This window comes from Tamandua tetradactyla, chromosome 16 (assembly GCF_023851605.1).
Source record: "Tamandua tetradactyla isolate mTamTet1 chromosome 16, mTamTet1.pri, whole genome shotgun sequence".
Taxonomy (NCBI): Eukaryota; Metazoa; Chordata; class Mammalia; order Pilosa; family Myrmecophagidae; genus Tamandua; species Tamandua tetradactyla.
Window position 1 is genome coordinate 18,424,436 of NC_135342.1, and position 21,487 is coordinate 18,445,922.

At 41.1% G+C, this 21,487-nt stretch overlaps 2 protein-coding genes and 1 non-coding gene across 5 annotated transcripts in view; 1 reads left to right on the plus strand and 2 right to left on the minus strand.

Moving 5' to 3' along the window:
- The window catches only part of IGSF23 (immunoglobulin superfamily member 23), a 47,016-nt gene extending 45,596 nt beyond the window's left edge, over positions 1 to 1,420 (minus strand). For 2 of the 3 annotated variants that reach the window (XM_077131502.1, XM_077131501.1), the window contains exons 1-2: positions 1,279 to 1,420; positions 751 to 859 (exon numbers count right to left, since the gene is read on the minus strand). The gene's annotated coding sequence lies outside the window, so the exon portion shown is untranslated. Of the gene's footprint in view, positions 1 to 750; positions 926 to 1,278 lie in introns of those variants that run through there. The other variant, XM_077131503.1, reaches the window with a different exon arrangement.
- The window catches only part of CEACAM20 (CEA cell adhesion molecule 20), a 64,525-nt gene that overhangs the window by 3,952 nt on the left and 39,086 nt on the right, over positions 1 to 21,487 (plus strand). The gene's annotated exons all lie outside the window — the stretch shown is intronic.
- On the minus strand, positions 10,020 to 10,126 carry LOC143660503 (U6 spliceosomal RNA). Its single transcript, XR_013164099.1, has one exon. It is a non-coding gene; the product is annotated as a U6 spliceosomal RNA (small nuclear RNA).

A 21,487-nucleotide genomic window follows, 5' to 3' on the forward strand; every position in this document is an offset into this window, starting at 1 on the left:
TTAACATATGAACATTCCATTCTTGGTATATAATCAATGACTCACAGTATCATCATATAGTGTGTATTCATCACCATGATCATTTCTTAGAACATCTGAATCACTCCAGAAAATAAAAAAAGAAAAACAAAAAACTCATACATACCATACCCCTTACCCCTCTCTCTCATTGACTGCTAGTATTTCCATCTACCCAACACATTTTAATCTTTGTTCCCCTTATTTTTTTCTAAACCCCTCACCATTCCCTTTCATTGATCACTAGTATTTTAATTCACTCAATTTATTTTAATATTTGCTCCCCCTATTAATTTTTAATCCATATGTTTGACATATCTGTCCATACCGTAGATAAAAGGAGCATCAGACACAAGGTTTCAGAATCACAAAGTCACACTGCAAAAGCTATATCATTATACAATCATCTTCAAGAAGCATGGCTACTGGAACACAGCTGTACAGTTTCAGGCACTTCCCTCCAGCATCAGAATAACCTCCAGGATAACCTCTTGACTCTCTTTGGAAACTCTCAGCTGCTAACACTTTATTTTGTCTCATTTCTCTCTCTTAGGCCTAATTTTAAGTAGGCTTAGCCTATTCTCTGTGGGGATAAGTCTCACATGAACAAACCCCAAGATCTGAGGGCTCGGCCTATCGATTTGTTTGTCCCCACTGCCAAGCCCTAAAAATCTTGCCCCCTCTTTCTGCTCCTGTCCCCCTTCCCCCAAGATGGCTCAGCCATGTACTCACTTTCTCCAAGGAGAACCTCAGCATCAAGAGTGCTGAAGGGTAGGCAAAGGTGGCTCAGTGGCAGAGTTCTCGCCTGCCATGCCAAAGACCCAGGTTCAATTCCCAGTGCCTGCCCATGTGGAAAAAAAAAAAAAAAAAAGGTACTGAGTTACTTGACAGCTGTATTGTGCTTTGCCGGGTCCCACCCTGACTTACGCATCAGGAGAGCGAGGCGTTGCCAACCGAGCCGTCTTGGCAGCCCATTGGCCTGCTTGTTTGTCAGTCATTGCGCCTTCTTCCTCATCATCCGCCCACACCCCTGGACTGAACAGTTGTCTACCTTAAGGTCCTCTCTGAGAGAGTCTTGACTCCAGCGGGATTGGCAGACTCAATTGTCGTTCAATCGTCAAGCGCCCGCCCACCGCAGACACCCATTGGCCAGTTCCGACCACTGGAAAACCCCACGTGAAACTCGATCCCCCAGTTTGGAGGGTCGGTCAGGTCACTGTGCTGGGTGAACGTGCAGAAGTTGTCCCTAAAGGTGCCCACCTCATACTGCTTCTGTTTCCCGGCTCTGGTCCATGCCTGTCTCCAGCCACCTTTCCGGGATCTTGACCCTGGCTGGGGAGGGGATGTCTCTGGTGCGGACTGACAGGTACCCGGGGCAACCAGACGCACCCGCAAAGCGCGCGGTCAAGCCGCGCATGCGCCCTGCACGCTGCCCAGCGCCGACCCCGCGCGCCTGTGCCCGCTCGCGCCTGCGCCCGCTCGCGCCTGCGCCCGCTCGCGCCTGCGCCCGTTCGCGCCTGTGCCCGTTCGCGCCTGTGCTGGGGGCTGTAGTGGGCGATGTGGGCACCAGGTGGCGCTGCTGCGGGAAATCCTGGCTGTGGCTGGTCAGGTGGGTTTTCTTGGGCTTAGGCTGTAAACTACTCAATGGAAACTTTTCCTTATTCCGTTTTGTTCTCTTACTGGTTTGGAAAACAGATCCCTCTATGCCATTATTATTTTTGTAAAGTGTACGAACGCATTATACAAACTCTGTGTGTATAAAATCTGTACTTATCAGTCAGGGGGAAATAAAGCAAGTGAGGTTGGGCACGAGCGTCTCTGGAACCGCCTTTATCCTGGCGTCCCCTCCTCTCTGTATCTACCTCCTGGGACTTAGAGAAAATGCAGCAGAGTGTTTTATTAAAATCAGTTATAATTTGTGATGGGGATTTTTCCGATAGCTGTTGCTGCCTAACAAATTATCCCCACGTTTAGTGATGTAAAACAATAGCCATTTTATTTTGCTCACACTTTGTGGGTTGAGGTTTTAGAAAGCGCTGGCTTGGGGTCTTTCTTACAGTTGCATTTCAGTGGTGGGTGGGGCCACGTTACTTGAAGTCTGGACTGGGCTGGATGTCCAAGACGGCTCGCTTTATGGCTAGCTGTTCAGTGGGGTTGATCATTATAGTACGTACTTACATCCTCCCCCGAATAGTAGTGTCAGGATAGGTGGACTTCTTACTTTGTGGCTAGCTAGGTCCATGTGTGGTTGGCAGAATGATGGCCACTAAACAATGGCCACGTCCTCATCCCCAGAACCTGTGAATATGTTACCCTACATGGCACAAGGGACTTTGCAAATGTGGTTAACTTAATGATCTTAATTTAATAGGGGATTGTCCTGGATTATCCAGCTGGGACCAATATAATCATATCATAAGGATCCTTACAAGAGGGAGGCAGGAACGTGAGAGAGAAGGAGATGTGATGATGGAAACAGAGGTGAGTGTGAGGCAAGGAAAGGGCCATGAGCCAAGGAATGCAGGCAGCTTCTAGAAGCTGGAAAAGTGCAAGGAAATAAACTCTTTCCTAAAACCTCCAGTAGGAACCTGTCCTGCCAACACCTTGATTTTAGACTTCTGACCTCCAGAACTGTGAGATAGTAAATTTGTGTTTCTTGCCACTAAGTTTGTGGTAATTTATTATGGCAGCTTTAGGAATCTTATACAGCCAGAGAACCGGATGGAAGTTGCATGGCCTTGTATGTCCTCACCAGGCAAAATGTGCTGTGTCACTTCTGTCTCATTCTATTGGTTGAAGCAATCTGAAACCCACCCAAATTCTAGGGAGTGGCTCCTAGACCCCATCTCCCCAAGGGGGAAGTGTCAAAGAATTTGCAGCCATTTTGCAAAATCTCCCAGAGAGTTGAATCAACTTTGCACATTTTTCCTGTATTGGCACCGAGATCTTAAAAGAAAAAGCAAGCAATGAGAACAGTCATTCTGCAAAAATGCCTTGCTTCTAAAAGCTTAAAAGGGCTGCTTTGAGGAGTCCCAGGCCACTTTGAGGAGTTTGAGAAATCTCTTTCCTGATCATCTCTTATTGGATAAGTTTGCTTTAAGAAAATAAAAAACAGATGAAAAACCATTCAGAAGAAGTGGCTCTGGGAAAGTTCTGGTCCTGCTGACAGGTCAGCGACGTATGTCATGACTTGCCAGTCCTTAACTGAACTACAGATACTCTGGTGAGGAATTGGTCCTGACGGTGGGGGGGGGGGGGGGAGCTGCTGGAGGACCTGAGAAGATGAGTCCATGTTTTCTGGGGTAGGCCCGGGAACTGATCCTGACCTCACCCTTACTTTTTGGCAAGAGCGGCTCCCATCATTTTCACCTGCAGGGCCCCTGGAGCCAGCCCCAGCTTTTCTAATGAGTCAGTAAACCATCCAACACTCTCTGAGTAAATCCAGTTTTGCTTAGACTAACTAGAGTGGGCTCCGTTGGCTGTAAACAAGAATTCCGACTTATATAATGAAGAAGGAAACCAGGAGGCCAGGAACACAGCCTAGGTCATGCCACAGAGCTGGAGCAGTGGGATCACAGCTGCTGAGCCTGCAGCGTTAGCATGGACAGCCTCAGTTAAGCCTCAGCTGGGCTCTGGACACCACCTGTGGAACTGCTGCCTTGACTCTGCCAGTGAAGGAGTCATTGCCCTGCTTCTTTGTGGCATTTGTTCCCAATTCAAAGTCCAGGGAGGGTGAGTGTGGTTGACTGAGCCCAGATCACATGTTTGTTTTCTAACTCAAGGGAGGCTGGGAGAGTGAGCATCTGAGTTTTGGGGCTTCTGTTGGGAAGGGCAGGCTTAGCCCACTGCCAAAACTGACATGGCAGGCACCTCTCCAAACCCAAGAAGAGGGTGCGCCAGACAGTTAAAAATCCCAGCCAAGCTCCACTATGTCATTGATCTGTTTGGTCTGTGTCTTTCCAGAGCTGTTAAAATACTTCTCCATATTCCCGTGGTTGTTATTTTGTTAGTTTGTTCTTTGCAAGCGTCCCTCCAGTTGAAAGTATGCTTTGGGGATCTTCTCCGCTTGTATACATAGACCTACGCCATTCTTTGCAATGACGTTCTAGTATTTCATACTAAGCCACTTGCCAGAGTTTATTTAATCAGTCTGCTATTGACCAATATTTAGCTTTTTCTGATCTTTTTCTTTTTAAAATTTATTTATTAATTAATTTTTTAATATTTTTCAATTAAAAACAATGCTTCAGCGATCCGGGAATCTGTATCTTTGTTTACGTGCATGACTGTTTCTGCAGGTCAGACTCTTGGAAGTGGAATTTCTGGGTCTAAGGGTACACACGTTTTAAATTTTGATAAATATTGTTATTCTAAAGATTTCATCAGTTTATTTTATAGCAGTTTGAGAAAGTTTCTTTCCCTAATACTGGATATAATGAATATTTCACATTTTTTTTTGACCATCTGGGTTTGATTATTGGTTCCTCGATGTTGTTTTAATACGCATATCTCTCAATAGTAAAGCTGCATATCTTTTCCTAAGTTTAGTGGACATTTAAGGATGATGTCTTCTGTGAATTGCCTATTCATATATTGTGCCCATTTAGCATATTGGGTTGTTTTATTTTCGCTGTTGCTCTTTAGGAGCATCTTTGTGTATTGAGGATCTGAAGCATTTTCCTGTTAGTGCTACCCACACTTGTCAACTCTAGTGTCCTGGGACCTATGGAGCCAGTGCCACTGAGTGGCCACTAGAGGGCGGAGCTGCCCTCAGCCAAGTTTGAAAGACTTTGCTTCTTGGCTTCATTTATGAAATATTAATTACTAGATACCAGGCTCCATCTTGTGCTCTGGGCATACACCAGTGAGCTAAAATAGACAGAAATCCCTCCCCTCATGGAGCAAAATAGACAGAAATCCCCTTCCCTCATGGAGCTGATATGTGGGGAGGCAGATAATCCACAAACAGACACAAGGCAACAGAGTACTACAGACAGTGATGAGTGCTCTAGAGAAATAAACGAGAGAGGAGGTGCCAATGTAGGGTGGTCAGGGAAGGCCCCTTAGAGGCGGTGACTGATGAACGGAGAGGCGAATGAGAGAGGGAGGTTGCATGCACGTATCTTGGGAAGAACATTCTGGGCAGAAGGAATAGCAAGTGCAAAGACCCTGTTCTAGCTTGCTAGCTGCTGGAATGCAATATACCAGAAACAGAATGGCTTTTAAAAAGGGGAATTTAATGAATTGCTAGTTTACAGTTCTAAGGCTAAGAAAATGTCCCAATCAAAACAAGTCTATAGAAATGTCCAATTTAAGGCATCCAGGGAAAGATACCTTGGTTCAAGAAGGCCGATGAAGTTCAAGGTTTCTCTCTCATCTGGAAAGGTACATGGTGAACACAGTCACAGTTTCTCTCTCAGTTGGAAGGGCACAAGGCAAGCAAGGCATCATCTGCTACCTTCTCTCCTGGCTTCCTGTTTCATGAAGCTCCCCAGGAGGCATTTTCCTTCTTCATCTCCAAAGGTCACTGGCTGGTGGACTCTGCTCCATGGTGCTGCAGCATTCTCTGCTCTCTCTGACTCTCTCATTCTCCACAATATTTCCTCTTTTATAGGACTCCAATAAGCCATTCAAGACCCACCCAAATCGGTGGAGACATGCAGTCCCCTAATCCAGTTTAACAACCATTCTTGACTAAATCACATCATCCAGGGAGATGATCTGATTACAGTTTCAAACATACAGTATTGAATAGAGATTGTTCTACCTTTATGAAATGATGTTTTTATTAAAACATGGCTTTTCTAGGGGGCATGCTTCCTTTCAAACCAGCACAGACCCTGAGGCAGGGCTTGGTGCCTGGTGTATTAGCAAACGGTAGAGGGTCCAGTGGGGCTGGAGTGGAGGGAGTGGGGTGGGAGAGGTGGGAGATGACAGGGCCAGTTCCCTTGGGGCCCAGTTTGTGCAGGGCCCGGTCGGTCACGGGGAGGACTTTGGCTTTTAGGCTGAGTGAGATGGGAGCCAGGGAGGGCTGTGAGCAGGGGAGAGGCATAAGATGACTTAGATTTTAACAGGCTCCCTCTGGCCACTGTCGGGGGGGGGGGGGGAACATGATGTGGGGGATGAGAGCAGGAGCCCAGAGCCCTGTGAGGAGGCGTTGAAGTGCTCAAGGCAGGAGGTGCTGGTGGTGCTGGAAGATTCCGTAGAGATTTGCAGGTTGAGCCACGGGATTTGCTGTTGCATTGGCAAAGTGTGTTTCTTAGTAGATATGAGTTTCCTTCCCATTCTCACCAGCCCACTTGAGGATGCTGAAGGAGATTTTCACTCCCGGCTGGGAAGTCCTGGCCCGTATGTCTGGGATTGGATTCCAGCTGAGACGTCAGCCAAAGACCCGAACCCAGCCAGGGCCACACTCTGGACTCCCCGTGCCATACTGGGCAATTCACTTGCTCTCTCTGGGCTTCTGTTTCCCCATTTGTATAGCAGGGGGCCGGAACGGAGAGCATCCTGTAGGCCCTCCCCACATTCCCCCACCGCAGGGATTCACCCTCAGGACGGTCAGATGGTCTGACGGCACAAGTCCTGGGCCAGGGAGGTAATCAAGGATGAAGTGAGAGTGGGAAATTGAGCAGTTGTAAAGCGAGGCGAGCTGTGCCAGCCTCTCCCTGGGCTGGTCGCCAGTGCTCCCTGGTGACAGGTCTCGTCAGGACACAGAAGGCTGGGTCGTCTCCCCTTAGGGCAGAGGCTTCGGGCAGTACATGCCAGCCAGTTCTTTCTGGGAGGCATGGGGGCCAGAGGGCCTGGGGTTCTGGTGGGCTGTTCTCTGCAGACCGTGGTCCTTCAGGAAGAAGTAATCCTGGGGACTTGAAGGCCCCCTGGCTCAGCACCTGGATGGGGCCACTGATGGAATGAGGGAATGGCCGCTGGCACCTGAGAGCTGGGGTGGAGGCAGGGCATTTCTCAGAGGTCTGACCAGCCTTTGGGGCTGGTCACTTGTGATTTCCCAGAGCTCATGTACCGAACACGTATCCATTGGGCCAGACCCAGGGATGGGGTTTCACTGCGCTTAGCAACCATGTCGGAAAGCAACGCTGCAGGGCACGGTGGCTTTGAGTAGGATGAGCCAAGGGAACGTCTTCCTCCACCCTTGTTAGCTGTGTGACCTGAGATAAGTCACACAACCTCTCTGATCTACTCCAGCTCCGTATTTGGGAAATGGAGCAATGGCTGTACCTACCTCTTAGGGCTGCTGTGAATGAAGATCAAACGAGCAGCACTTAGAACCCTTGGAATGTCATAGGGAGGAGTTTTAGGCTATGATTAGTAGAAGTGATGGAAAGGTAAAGAAGATAGTTACAGATGATACAGTCCAGTGGATCATAATACTCTGATATTCACCCAGTGCCGACGATGAGCCGGACACCGCTCCCCAGGCTTGATGTGTATCAATGTGTGGAATCCACACAGCACTTCCACCAGGGGCCACTGTTACTATTAGCCCCATTTTCCAGATGGGGAGTGTGAGGCTTGGAGGCAGTATTGTGCAGTCGTTGACGATATGAATTCAGATCCAGTTCTGTAATTTACACAGCAGGACCTGCAACAAGACCTTTAACCTCTCAGGGCCTCTGCCTCCTTACCTGGAAAATGGATAATGGCAGCCCTTGTCTCATGGGGTGCTGTGAGGTTACATGAATGGCTTTCGGTTCAATACACAGAACAGTGCCTGGCCCATGATAGAAGTTTAACACATGTTAAAAAAGAAGCAGCCCGAGATGTGGGTAACTTGCCCGGAATCTCACAGCCACGTGAAGTAGGTGCTGGAATCAGAGATTGGGTCTAGAATCTTCCCTGTTAATCACCACCTGGCTTTGCTCATTGAGAACCTGCGGATCCTGGGAAAGTTCCCAACCTGCTCCCGGAGGGTTCGGGAAACTTCCTGAAGCAGACGATGTCCAAATTCATCCTTGAACCGGAGCAGGAGTGAGCCAGGCAAGGGAGGGTGGTACTGATGAGGAATGGTGCTCCGGGCAGAAAAGAAAAGCCCAGTGGAAAGAAAAAGCCCATACATTCCCCGGGTGTGGGTTTAGTCTGGTAGCATGTGGCATCAAGAGACTGGTCTGCAAAAGGTGGGGCTGGAGAGGGGGACTACGGCCAGGTCAGGAGGGGCTGTGGGTGTAAATCTATTTTGCACATCACAGGTTATTTTCTTAGGCTGAATTCCTGAAAGTAGAATAGTTGGGTCACATGAAAAAGAATTTATTTTAAATTGTGGCGAAATATCTATAATATAAAAATCATTTTAACCATTTTAAGTCGACAGTTCTTTGACATGAAGTGCATTGACAACACAGTCTAACTTTCACCACTGTCAATTTGCAGACTTAATGTTTCATCATTTAGCCATAATTCCCCATTGCCCCCTCATAACCACTATTCTTCTTTCTGTCTAAGAATTTGCTTATTCAATTTTATATAAGAGGAATCATACAATATTTGTCCTTTTCTGTTTGACTTATTTCACCTGTTATGATGTCTTCAAGGTCCAGCCACGTTGTAAGAAGTGCCCACATTTCATTTCCTTTTATGGCTGAATAATATTCCATGGGGTGGATAGACCGCATTTTCTTTATCCATCATCTGTTGATGGACACATGGGTTGCTTCCACCTTTTGGTTATTGGGAACAATGCTGCACTGAGCACTGACACACAAATACCTGCCTGAGTACCTGCTTTCAATTCTTTTGGGTGTATACCTGGGGCTGGAGTCATATGGTAATTCTGTGGTTAACTTTCTGAGAAACCACTGCTTCCACAGTGGCTGCACCATTTTGCATTCCCGCCAACGGTGTCCATATCCTCAACAACAATTGTCATTGTCAGATTTTTAAATAATAGTCATCCTAGTGGATGTGAAGTGGTATCTCATTGTAATTTTAATTTGCATTTCTCTAATCACTAATGATGTTGAGCATCTTTTCATATACTTATTGGTCATTTGAATATCTTATTTGGACCCCTGTTTAATTGGATTGTTTATCTTTTTGTCGTTGAGTTGTAGGGGTTCTTAATACATTGTGGCTATTAAACCCTTATCAGATATATGATTTCCAAATATTTTCTCCCATTCTGTAGGTTGTCTCTTTACTTTCTTGATAATGTCCTTTGGTGCACAACAGTTTTCAATTTTTATAAAGTCCATTTAACCTGTTTGTTTTTCTTTTGTTGCTTGTGTAAAAGTCTAAAAGTCTAAAATTCCATTTGTTCCCCCTATTATTTATTTATTTTTAATCATATGTTTTACTCATCTGTCGATAAGGTAGATAGAAGGAGCATCAGATACAAGATTTTCACAGTCACACAGTCACAATGCGAAAGCTATATCATTATACAATCATTTTCAAGAAACTGGCTACTGGAACACAGCTCTACATTTTCAGGCAGTTCCCTCCAGCCTCTCCACTACTCCTTAACTAAAAGGGTGATATCTATATAATGCATAAGAATAACCTCCAGGATAACCTCTTGACTCTGTTTGTAATCTCTCAGCCATTGACTATTTATTTAGTCTCATTTCGCTCTTTTGGTCAAGAAGGTTTTCTCAATCCCTTGATGCTGAGTCCCAGCTCATTCTAGGAATTCTGTCCCTCGTTGCCAGGAAGGTCCACACCCCTGGGAGTCATGTCCCATGTAGAGAGGGGGAGGGCAGTGAGTTTGCTTGTCGTGTTGGTTGAGAGAGAGAGGCCCACATCTGAGCAACAAAAGAGGTTCTCTGGGGGTGACTCTTAGTTCCAATTTTAAGTAAGCTTAGCCTATCCTTTGCGGGGTAAAGTTTCATATGAACAACCCCCCAGATGAGGGCTCCACCTATTGCTTTGGTTGTCCCCACTGCTTGTGAGAATATCAAGAATTCTTTACTTGGGGAAGTTGAGTTTTCCCACCTTCTTGCCATTGCCCCAAGGGGACTTTGCAAGTATCTTTTTATTCACTGTTCAAATAAAAAGATGTGGAATGCTTCACAAATTTGCGTGTCACCCTTGCGCAGGGGCCATGCTAATCTTCTCTGTATCATTCCAAGTTTAGTACATGTGCTGCCGAAGCGAGCACCATGATGTATTAATTACTGTAGCTTTGTGGTAAGTTTTGAAATCAGGCAGTGTGAGTCCTCGAACTTTGTTCTTTTTCGGGAATGTTTTGGCTATTTTTGATCACTTGTAATTCCATATGAATTTGGAGATTAACTTTTCCAAGTCTGCAAAAAAAAAAAAAGAAAAAAAAAGAAAAAAAAGGCTGCTGGAATTTTAACAAGGATTGCATTGAATTTGTAGATTGCTGTGGGCAGTATTTGGCATCTTAACGATATTAAGTGTTCCAATTCATGAGCACGGGATATCTTTCCATTCATTTATGTCTTCTTAAATTGTTTTTTCAGCTATGTTTTGTAGTTTTCAGTGTACAATTCTCTCATGTCCTTGGTTAAATTCGTCCCTAGATATGTAATTCTTTTAGTTGCTATTGTAAATGGAATTGTTTTCTCAATTTTCCTTTCAGATTGTTCGTTACTGGTGTATGGAAACCCAACTGACTTCTGCATTTTGTATCCTGCAATTTTGCTGAATTTGTTTATTAGTTCAGGAGCTGTCTTGTGGATTCTTTGGGATTTGCTATATAGGATAATCTCATCTGCATGTAGGGATAGGTTTACTTCTTCCTTTCCAGTTTGGATGCCTTTTATTTCTTGCTCTTACCTGATTCCTCTGGCTAGAACCTCCAGTACGATGTTGAGTAACAGTGGTGGCTGCAGGCATCCTTGCCTTATTCTTCGTTTTAAGGGGAAAACTTTCAGACTTTCACCATTGAGTATGATACTTGCTGTGGGTTTTTCATAAATGCCCTTTATCATATTGAAAAGTTCCCTTCTATCTCTAGTTTTCTGAGTTTTTTTTTTTATCATGAAAGGATGCTGGATTTTGTCAAATACTTTTTCTGTATCAATTTAGATGATCATTGTTTTTTTCCTTCATTCAATTAATGTGGTGTGTTGCATTGATTGATTTTCTTATATTGTACATCTTTGAATTCCCAGAATAAATACCACTTAGTCATGGTGTATTATCCTTTTAATGTACTGTTGGATTTGATTTTTCTAGTATTTTGCTGGGAATTTTTGCATCTACACTCATAAAAGATACTGGTTTGTAATTTTATTTTCTTGTGCTCTCTTTATTTGATTTTGTATCAGGGTAATGCTAGCCTTATAGGATGAGTTAGGAAGTGATCCCTCCTCTTCTTCTTTTTGGAAGATTTTGCAAAGGATTGGTATTAAATCTTCTTTAAGTGTTTGGTAGACATCAGCATTGAAGCAATCTGATCTTGGACTTTTCTTTGCTGGGAAGTTTTAAATTACAGATTTGATCTCTTTACTTGCTATAGTTCTCTTGAGGTTTTCTGTTTTTTATTATGTTAGATTAGATCATTTGTATGCTTTTGAAAATATGTCCATTTCATCCAGATTTTCTTGTTCATAGTGCCCTCTTAATTCTTTTTATTTCTGTAAGGTTGGTAGTAATATCCCCCACTTTATTTCTGATTTTAGTTGTGTCCTCTCTCTCTTTTTCTTTATCAGTCTCCTAAAGATTTGTTGATGTTATTCAGCTTTTCAAAAACAAAAACTTGAGTTCCTGGAAGATGGCGGCTTAGTAAGACGCGCGGATCTTAGTTTCTTCTCCAGGACACCTACTAGGGGAGTAGAAACGATACAGAAAGCGCCCAAAGCCACAACAGAGATAAAAAGACAGCGTACCCCATCCTGAAACGGCTGGCTGGCTGAGAGAAGCAGCTCGGGTGAGATCGCCGAGGCGCGCGGGCCTTACCGGGCGGGGTGGCAAGCGGCCGGAGTTACTCCCTTCCCCCTTCCCGGGCCGGCTGGGAGAATCGGAGAGGCGGTCCCCTGAAACCAAGGCGACTGGCGCCCACACCACGCGCAGCCCCCGGACCAACTGAGAGAATTGGATCGGAAATCCCCAGCCCGCGGAGAACGGTGACGGGTGGGGGAGGCCCCTTCCAAACCCGTGACTCCCGGGGAACGTGCACTCTCTCGGGCGGGCCGCTGCCGCTGGCGCCCTCCCGCCACGCTTGTTGCCCAGGGCCGACTAGGAAATTCGGACGGGCTCTTTCCCTGGCTGCGGCGACCAGCAACCCTCCCTGCGTTCGGACCCTGGGCCGGCTCAAGCCGTTTCGGCTAGCGAACCCCCAGGACGGCGAGAGTTTTCCAAAGTTTAAGGTCCCACAGCACCTTTTACTGGTGGGACCCGCAGACAAACGTGTGCCACGAGCGCCACCTACTGGGCAGGATAAGAAAAACAGAACCCAGAGATTTCACAGAAAAATATTACAACCTTGCTGGGTCCAACACCAAGAGAAATCTGAATAAATGCCCAGACGCCAGCAGCAGAAGATAACTGTCCACGCTCAAAAGATTGAGAATATGGCCCAGTCAAAGGAACAAACCAATAGCTCAAATGAGACACAAGAGCTGAGACAACTAATCCTGAATATACGAACAGAAATGGAAAACCTCTTCAAAAATGAAATCGATAAATTGAGGGAGGACATGAAGAGGACATGGGCTGAACATAAAGAAGAAATAGAAAAACTGAAAAAACAAATCGCAGAACTTATGGAAGTGAAGGATAAAGTAGCAAACATAGAAAAAATAATGGATAGCTACAATGATAGATTTAAAGAGACAGAAGATAGAATTAGTGATTTGGAGGATGGAACATCTGAATTCCAAAAAGAAACAGAAACTATCGGGAAAAGAATGGAAAAATTTGAACAGGGTATCAGGGAACTCAAGGACAATATGAACCGCACAAATATACGTGTTGTGGGTGTCCCAGAAGGAGAAGAGAAGGGAAAAGGAGGAGAAAAACTAATGGAAGAAATTTTCACTGAAAATTTCCCAACTCTTATGAAAGACCTAAAATTACAGATCCAAGAAGTGCAGCGCACCCCAAAGAGATTAGACCCAAATAGGCGTTCTCCAAGACACTTACTAGTTAGAATGTCAGAGGTCAAAGAGAAAGAGAAGATCTTGAAAGCAGCAAGAGAAAAACAATCCATTACATACAAGGGAAACCCAATAAGACTTTGTGTAGATTTCTCAGCAGAAACCATGGAAGCTAGAAGACAGTGGGATGATATATTTAAAATACTAAAAGAGAAAAACTGCCAACCAAGACTCCTATATCCAGCAAAATTATCCTTCAAAAATGAGGGAGAAATTAAAACATTGTCAGACAAAAAGTCACTGAAAGAATTTGTGACCAAGAGACCAGCTCTGCAAGAAATACTAAAGGGAGCACTAGAGTCAGATACAAAAAGACAGAAGAGAGAGATATGGAAAAGAGTGTAGAAAGAAGGAAAATCAGATATGATATATATAATACAAAAGGCAAAATGTTAGAGGAAAATATTATCCAAACACTAATAACACTAAATGTCAATGGACTGAATTCCCCAATCAAAAGACATAGATTGGCAGAATGGATTAAAAAACAGGATCCTTCTATATGCTGTCTACAGGAAACACATCTTAGACCCAAAGATAAACATAGGTTGAAAGTGAAAGGTTGGGAAAAGATATTTCATGCAAATAACAACCAGAAAAGAGCAGGAGTGGCTATACTAATATCCAACAAATTAGACTTCAAATGTAAAACAGTTAAAAGAGACAAAGAAGGACACTATATACTAATAAAAGGAACAATTAAACAAGAAGACATAACAATCATAAATATTTACGCACCGAATCAGAATGCCCCAAAATACGTGAGGAATATACTGCAAACACTGAAAAGGGAAATAGACTCATATACCATAATAGTTGGAGACTTCAACTCACCACTCTCATCAAGGGACAGAACATCTAGACAGAGGATCAACAAAGAAATAGAGAATCTGAATATTACTATAAATGAACTAGACTTAATAGACATTTATAGGACATTACATCCCACAACAGCAGGATACACCTTTTTCTCAAGTGCTCATGGATCATTCTCAAAGATAGACCATATGCTGGGTCACAAAGCAAGTCTTAACAAATTTAAAAAGATTGAAATCTTACACAACACTTTCTCGGACCATAAAGGAATGATGTTGGAAATCAATAATAGGCAGAGTGCCAGAAAATTCACAAATACGTGGAGGCTCAACAACACACTCCTAAACAACGACTGGGTCAAAGAAGAAATTCCAAGAGAAATTAGCAAATACCTCGAGGCGAATGAAAATGAAAACACAACATATCAAAACTTATGGGACGCAGCAAAGGCAGTGCTAAGAGGGAAATTTATTGCTCTAAATGCCTATATCAGAAAAGAAGAAAAGGCAAAAATTCAGGAATTAACTATCCATTTGGAAGAACTGGAGAAAGAACAGCAAGCTAACCCCAAAGCAAGCAAAAGGAAAGAAATAACAAAGATTAGAGCACAAATAAATGAAATTGAAAACATGAAAACAATAGAGAAAATCAATAAGGCCAGAAGTTGGTTCTATGAGAAAATCAATAAGATTGATGGGCCCTTAGCAAGATTGACAAAAAGAAGAAGAGAGAGGATGCAAATAAATAAGATCAGAAATGGAAGAGGAGACATAACTACTGACCTCACAGAAATAAAGGAGGTAATAACAGGATACTATGAACAACTTTACGCTAATAAATACAACAATTTAGAGGAAATGGACGGGTTCCTGGAAAGACATGAACAACCAACTTTGACTCAAGAAGAAATAGATGACCTCAACAAACCAATCACAAGTAAAGAAATTGAATTAGTCATTCAAAAGCTTCCTAAAAAGAAAAGTCCAGGACCAGATGGCTTCACATGTGAATTCTACCAAACGTTCCAGAAAGAATTAGTACCAATTCTCTTCAAACTCTTCAAAAAAATCAAAGTGGAGGGAAAACTACCTAATTCATTCTATGAAGCCAACATCACCCTCATACCAAAACCAGGCAAAGATATTACAAAAAAAGAAAACTACAGACCAATCTCTCTAATGAATACAGATGCAAAAATCCTCAATAAAATTCTAGCAAATCGTATCCAACAACACATTAAAAGAATTATACATCATGACCAAGTAGGATTCATCCCAGGTATGCAAGGATGGTTCAACATAAGAAAATCAATTAATGTAATACACCATATCAACAAATCAAAGCAGAAAAATCACATGATCATCTCAATTGATGCAGAGAAGGCATTCGACAAGATTCAACATCCTTTCCTGTTGAAAACACTTCAAAAGATAGGAATACAAGGGAACTTCCTTAAAATGATAGAGGGAATATATGAAAAACCCACAGCTAATATCATCCTCAATGGGGAAAAATTGAAAACTTTCCCCCTAAGATCAGGAACAAGACAAGGATGTCCACTATCACCACTATTATTCAACATTGTGTTGGAGGTTCTAGCCAGAGCAATTAGACAAGAAAAAGAAATACAAGGCATCAAAATTGGAAAGGAAGAAGTAAAACTATCACTGTTTGCCGACGATATGATACTATACGTCGAAAACCCGGAAAAATCCACAACAAAACTACTAGAGCTAATAAATGAGTACAGCAAAGTAGCAGGTTACAAGATCAACATTCAAAAATCTGTAGCATTTCTATACACTAGCAATGAACAAGCGGAGGGGGAAATCAAGAAACGAATCCCATTTACAACTGCAACTAAAAGAATAAAATACCTAGGAATAAATTTAACTAAAGAGACAAAAAACCTATATAAAGAAAACTACAAAAAACTGCTAAAAGAAATCACAGAAGACCTAAATAGATGGAAGGGCATACCGTGTTCATGGATTGGAAGACTAAATATAGTTAAGATGTCAATCCTACCTAAATTGATTTACAGATTCAATGCAATACCAGTCAAAATCCCAACAACTTATTTTTCAGAAATAGAAAAACCAATAAGCAAATTTATCTGGAAGGGCAGGGTGCCCCGAATTGCTAAAAACATCTTGAGGAAAAAAAACGAAGCTGGAGGTCTCGCGCTGCCTGACTTTAAGGCATATTATGAAGCCACAGTGGTCAAAACAGCATGGTATTGGCATAAAGATAGATATATCGACCAATGGAATCGAATAGAGTGCTCAGATATAGACCCTCTCATCTATGGACATTTGATCTTTGATAAGGCAGTCAAGCCAACTCACCTGGGACAGAGCAGTCTCTTCAATAAATGGTGCCTAGAGAACTGGATATCCATATGCAAAAGAATGAAAGAAGACCCATCTCTCACACCCTATACAAAAGTTAACTCAAAATGGATCAAAGATCTAAACATTAGGTCTAAGACCATAAAACAGTTAGAGGAAAATGTAGGGAGATATCTTATGGATCTTACAACTGGAGGCGGTTTTATGGACCTTAAACCTAAAGCAAGAGCACTGAAGAAGGAAATAAATAAATGGGAACTCCTCAAAATTAAACACTTTTGTGCATCAAAGAACTTCATCAAGAAAGTAGAAAGACAGCCTTCACAATGGGAGACAATATTTGGAAATGATATATCAGATAAAGGTCTAGTATCCAGAATTTATAAAGAGATTGTTCTTCTCAACAACAAAAAGACAGCCAACCCAATTACAAAATGGGAAAAAGACTTGAACAGACACCTCTCAGAAGAGGAAATACGGATGGCCAAGAGGCACATGAAGAGATGCTCAATGTCCCTGGCCATTAGAGAAATGCAAATCAAAACCACAATGAGATATCATCTCACACCCACCAGAATGGCCATTATCAACAAAACAGAAAATGACAAGTGCTGGAGAGGATGCGGAGAAAGAGGCACTGTTGGTGGGAATGTCAAATGGTGCAACCACTGTGGAAGGCGGTTTGGCGGTTCCTCAAAAAGCTGAATATAGAATTGCCATACGACCCAGTAATACCATTGCTAGGTATCTACTCAAAGGACTTAAGGGCAAAGACACAAACGGACATTTGCACACCAATGTTTATAGCAGCATTATTTACAATTGCAAAGAGATGGAAACAGCCAAAATCTCCATCAACAGAAGAGTGGCTAAACAAACTGTGGTATATACATACGATGGAATATTATGCAGCTTTAAGACAAGATAAACTTATGAACCATGTAATAACATGGATGGACCTAGAGAATATTATGCTGAGTGAATCCAGCCAAAAACTAAAGGACAAATACTGTATGGTCCCACTGATGTGAACGGACATTCGAGAATAAACTTGAAATATGTCATTGGTAACAGAGTTCAGCAGGAGTTAGAAACAGGGTAAGACAATGGGTAATTGAAGCTGAAGGGATACAGAGTGTGCAACAGGACTAGATATAAAAACTCAAAAATGGACAGCACAATAATACCTAATTGTAAAGTAATCATGTTAAAACACTGAATGAAGCTGCATCTGAGCTATAGGTTTTTGTTTTGTTTTGTGTTGTTTTGTTTTGATTTTACTATTATTACTTTTATTTTTTTCTCTATATTAACATTCTATATCTTTTTCGGTTATGTTGCTAGTTCTTCTAAACCAATGCAAATGTACTAAGAAATGATGATCATGCAGCTATGTGATGATGTTAAGAATTAATGATTGCATGTGTAGAATGGTATGATCTCTAAATGTTGGGTTAATTTCTTTTTTTCCGTTAATTAAAAAAAAAAAAAAAAAGAGAAGGGATAATTGGAGATGAAGGGATACAGACTGTACAACGGGACTGGATATAAAAACTCAGAAATGGACAGCACAATACTACCCAATTGTAATACAATTATGTTAAAACACTGAATGAAGCTGCATGTGAGGTATAGGTTTTTTTTGTTTTTTTTTTCTTTCTATTATTGTTTTAATTCTTATTCTGTTGTCTTTTTATTTCTTTTTCTAAATCGATGCAAATGTACTAAGAAATGATGAATATGCAACTATGTGATGTTATTAAGAATTACTGATTGTACATGTAGATTGAAATGATTTCTAATTGTTTTGTTAATTCTTTTTTTAATTAATAAAAAATAAAAAAATAAAAAAAAATAAAATAAAATTATTCATATTTCAAAAAAAAAAAAAAGATACACAGAGTATCCGTACTTCAAAAAAAAAAAAACAAAAAACAAAAACTTTTCTTTTTGTTGATTCCCTCTATTATTTTTCTAGTCTCTCTTTCATTCATCTCTGTTCTAATCTTCCTTCCTTCTACTAACTTTCGTTTAGTTCTTCTTATTCTAGTTTCCTTAGTTACGAACTTAGATTCTTGCTTTGTGATCTTTCTTTCTTAATATAGTCATTTAGAGCTGTCAGTTTCCCTCTGAGCATTGCCTTTACTGCATCCCATATATTTTTGTATATTGTGTTTTCATTTTCATTCATCTCAAGACAAATTTCCTAATTTCCCTTGTGATTTCTTCTTTTGCCCACTGGTTGTTCAATAGTGTGTTGTTAGTTTTCATGTATTTGAAAATTTTCCAATTTGCCTGATATTACTGATTTCTAGCTTTATTTTATTGTGGTCTGAGAAAATACTTTGCATGATTTCAGTATTTAATTTAATTTTTTAAAATTAAAAAGATTTTATTTCTGCCAACTTCATTGTTTTCTCATTTATCTCCCTGAGTTTCTTTTCTGTAAAAATAAACAGATATGTATGTATTTTCTAACAGATGGTCTATCCCAGAAAATGTTCTGTGTACACTTGAGAATAATGTATGTTCTGCTGTTGTTGGGTGGTGTGTTCTATGTGTATCCATTAGATCTGATTGGTTAATAGTATTTTTCAAGTTCTCTAGTTCCTTATTGATCTTCTCTATAGATGTTCTGTCAATTATTGAAGTGGTGTATTGAAATCTGCAACTATGATTGTAAACTATATATTTATCCCTGCCATTCTATAAATTTTCACTTCATATATTTGGGTCTTTGTTGTGAGATGCATTTATGTTTATAGTCATTATATCTTATTGTTGGGTTGAACCTTTTATAAATATATAATATATCCTTCTCTTATAATCTTTTCCTTTTTACTTAAAGTCTATTTTGTCTGATAATAATATAACCACTCTGGCTTTCTTTCAACTGTTTTTCATGGAATATAATTTGCCACCCTTCTACTTCGTGTTTTTATACTTCGAGTGAGTCTCTTGCAGACAGCATATAAATGGATCCTGATTTTGTCGTTGAATCTGCCAATCTCTGCATTTTAATAGGAGAGTTTAATCTATTGACATTTAAAGTAATAACTGAGAAGGAAGGATTTACTTCTGCCATTTAACTATTTTTTTCTTTAAATCTTGAATGATTTGTGCTCCTCAATTACTCTATTACCTCCGTTTTTGTATTTAGTTGCTGTTTCATAGTGTACCATTTTGATTCCCTTCCTCTTTCCTTTTCTCTATATTTTTAAGTTATTTTCATAATGTTTACCTTTGTAATTAACCTTGAAAACTAATGACAACCCAGTTCGACTATTGCTGTGATGGTGAGGTTCATGTGTCAGTTTGGCCAGGGAATGGTGCCCAGTTGTCTGATCAAACAAGCACTGGCCTAACCGGTACTGCAAGGACATTTTTTCTTCAGTCAGTTGATTGCATCCACGGCTGATTACGTCTACAATCAACCAGGGGAGTATCTTCTGCAAAGAGAGATGTTCAATCCAATTAGTTAAGGGCTTTTAAGGGAGAGGTGATGACTTCAGCAGTCAGAAGAGAGAACGTTCGTCTCTACTTCAGCCAGCCAACCTGTCCTGGGGAATTCCTCGAAGACCTTCATCGGAGTGCCAGCTTGCAGCCTGCCCTATGGAATTTGAACTCGTGCATCCCCACAGTTGCATGAGACATCTTTATAAAATCTCTTACTATTTGCAGATATCTCCTGTTGGTTCTGTTTCCCTAGAGAACCTAATATAGCTTTGGTACTGAGAGTGGTTCTTGAGAAACAGAATCTTAAAAATGGGTTTTTGCAATTGGTTTTCTACTCTGATTAGGTCCAGAGGCACTAAGGTCTATTTCCAATAATGAAGATGACACTGGCAGTCCAGCAGTTTTAGCAAATTGAGACAAGTACCACCCTAGTTTCAGTAGTATACAAATTCTTTTTCCTCTGTCCCTTGCCTTTTATCTTATTAACATTTTAGATTACATCTTTGTACTTTGTCTACCCATTAACATAGGTTTTTAAGCATTAGTTTATGTATTTGTCTAAGTCATTTAGGGGCTAAATCAAAAGTACAATAATACAGGATTTTATATTTACCGATCTAGTTACCTTTACTCATGTTCTTTATTTCTTCTTATGGGTTCGAGTTACTATATGGTGTCCTTTCACTTCAGCCTGAAGGACTCCCCTGAGAATTTCTTGTAAGCGGGTCTCCTGGTAATGAACTATTTCAGTTTCCCGTTTATGTGCAGATGTTTTCCTCCAGCTCTTCCCTAGATACTACACAGTGCTTCACTGGACTCCAGAGTTTCAAAATACTTGATTCACATAGTTCCTGCCAGTTCAGTAATTGTCTTCATGGACTGATTCCTGGGGCTTCCCACTCTGCCATCTTCCCACAGTCTTCTTCAGCAACAATTTTTATAAATGTTTTATTTGGAAATCATTTCAAATTTGCAGAAAGTGGCAAAAATAGAAATAGTACAAGAATACACATTTACCCTTTACCCAGTTTCATGCATTGTAAATATTTACCCTATTTATATTCATTATTTGTGCTCTCCCCACCTTGATAAATTACATTATGGCTCTTTACCTCTAAATACCTCATATATATTTGCTAATAATAAGGATATTCTTTTATATAATCACAGTTATCCACGTAATAAATTTACAGTTAACAAGAGTTCTATGTAATCTATCACCTATATTCCAGCCTTGTCAAAGGGCACAATAAAGTCCTTTATAGCATATTTTCCCCATCTAGTACAGGATCCAGTCTCCTTTCCTTCTCTCTTCTTTCCTTCCTTCCCCTCTTCCTTCTCCTTCCCTCCCTCCCTCCTGAGCTCCCACCCTTCCTTTCTTTTCCCTTCATATCAGGTTATGATATTCACTTGAAATAAAGTTGTTTGCTTTTCAATTTTAGTTGCTCCCTTTCCAATCTTATTTGTTTAATTATATATTTTAAATATATAGAATATTGATCTGCTTTCAAAAGTCAGTGCAATCCCAGCCTATGCACTTCCCCCACCAAAAAAAAAAAAAATTCAACAAATGGTGTTGCACGTGGAAAAAGAATGAAATGTGACCCCTATCATGCAGCATACGAAAGACAAAGTCAATGCAAAAAAGGAATACTCAAAGAAGTGTTATTCCTTCACTTCCTCCCACTGCTTGTAGGTAGCCAACTTCATTGTTTTCTCGTTTATCTCCCTGAGTTTCTTTTCTGTAAAAATAAACAGATATGTATGTATTTT